Source organism: Wasmannia auropunctata, unplaced genomic scaffold (assembly GCF_000956235.1).
Source record: "Wasmannia auropunctata unplaced genomic scaffold, wasmannia.A_1.0 LD336116.1, whole genome shotgun sequence".
Classification (NCBI taxonomy): Eukaryota; Metazoa; Arthropoda; class Insecta; order Hymenoptera; family Formicidae; genus Wasmannia; species Wasmannia auropunctata.
The window spans coordinates 3,711,482-3,713,563 of record NW_012026774.1 but is presented as its reverse complement, the minus strand read 5'-3'; positions in this window follow the sequence as shown (position 1 = coordinate 3,713,563).

The following is a 2,082-nucleotide window of genomic DNA, read 5'->3' as shown; positions in this document are numbered from 1 at the left end:
CAATGGTACCATCTTATGGTCCCTTCGAAATCAAACAACTTTTGTCTGAAAAATTTTCCTCTCCCGAGCTTGATTTTCGAGATATTCGACTGGATGAATTAAAATGGTCCACCCTGTATATTAGACTAATTCTTTCTCATTCTTAATTTTTTGTCTTCTCATTATTATTATTACTTTTCTTATATCAAATAGAAATTTTACACAAAAAAGAAATTAATATGAATATGTATGGACATATTTTGTGTATAATTATATATATTTATTTATGTTTATATATATTTATGTATTGTCTTGTATGAAAACTTTTTGCCCGGTGTTATATTGAGTTGAAAAAGTGTTATAAATATATATATTTAATTTAAGAAGTTAATTCAATTTATAAATGTCTAATATTTGTATGATTAAAATTTTATATGAATAAATATATATTAATGCATTTAAAACACAGTATCAATTAATATATAACCTAATCTAACCAAATATGCGTTTAGAAGCGCGCGCGCGCAAAGCTATATATATATGTATGCGTGCTGTACATAATGTACTGTTCTCATACTATAAATGTTCTACAGACATAACGCGGGATTTTCTCAGTATGTACCACTAACTAAAGTATGCGAGACAATATAGGAACTTTCTCAGTATGTACTACGTATGTCGTAGTACGTATTTCGAATATACTGAGCATTTACGTAATATAATTTTATGATGTTCTTCGAACGTTCTCAGTATTAACGTGTGCTGTTAGGGACATTGTGTTGTACTTACCCACATAACACAAGGATGTAACAAGGATGCAATTCGGATGTTTGGTACAGGTCCTGAGGACATCCTCACACACAGGACCCAATATGTCCTGTGTACATCCAATGGACGTACAAGGGATGTCCTATGTTTCACTCTAAGGCCATCCTATGTATGTACATACTCAAAATGTCCGCACCGGACGTAATACAGGCATAATTAGGACACATTATCCCAAGTAGCACATATTCGTTTTAGAAACGTTTTACAATTGTTTCTTTGAAACGTTTCATAACCGACTTTTGAAAACGTTTTTGAGTGATTAAAATGTCCACTCAAAAAACGTTTAAAAACACGTTTCTTTTTCAGTAAAAAAACGTTTAAGAAATATAATTTTTCCTTTAAGAAAAAGTTTGCTTTTTTACAAAATTAAATAAATTAATTTATACAATAAATTATTTAAATTTATTCAATTTCATTTAAAAGAATATATTTTCGGCTAAAAATACAGGTCTTATGTAAAAATTCATGTAGGTTGCTATATTATTTTAACAAAAAAATTTTTTTAATTAATTGCATATCATTATTTGTATAGTTTAATTTGTTTCGCACGTTTTCTATTATTATTAATGTAGGAGTTTTACGTTTAGCATACCCTTATTTTTGTCACTATTGATTTCGTTTGAAAAGCGCGGCCTAATACATAAGCGAAAGTAAGCGTCTTCAGCGCCCTGTTATTTGTTTTAGTTCTTAAGTTATCTATGCCGTGGCGCACGAGGGCATGCGAAGCGCCCAAAAGAAAAGAGTCTGCGGAACGCGAAACCTCGTGAAAACGATCGTCCGTAAAAAGCAGAAGTTTATGTTCATTTACACAAGTTTGTCAAATATATTCTTTATATTATCATTTATTTTGTTATTTAATTCATGTCATGTTTTATTTTATTTTATTTTTTATTTAATTTGATTTATATTTCATGTAATTTATATATATACATATATATATTTTTTTATTTTATTTTATTGCTTTAACTCGACACATTAAAGAATTATTTTTTATTTCTACAATAGACATTAATTATTAGATAGGCGGGTTTTATTTGATTTGATTCATTATTTTATCTAATTTTATACATATATTCATTTTATTTTACTTCGTTAATAAAATGAATCGTATATCATCACTAGCTGTAAGAAAGAAACAAAAGAGCTATGACAGGGACGAGAGAGCCGCGAAAGAAACAAGAAGCTAGAGATAAAAAAGCCGTGAGAGAAACAAGAAAGTTATGAGAGAGACAAGAAAGTCGTGAAAGAAGCGAGAGTACCGAAAAAGAGATGAGA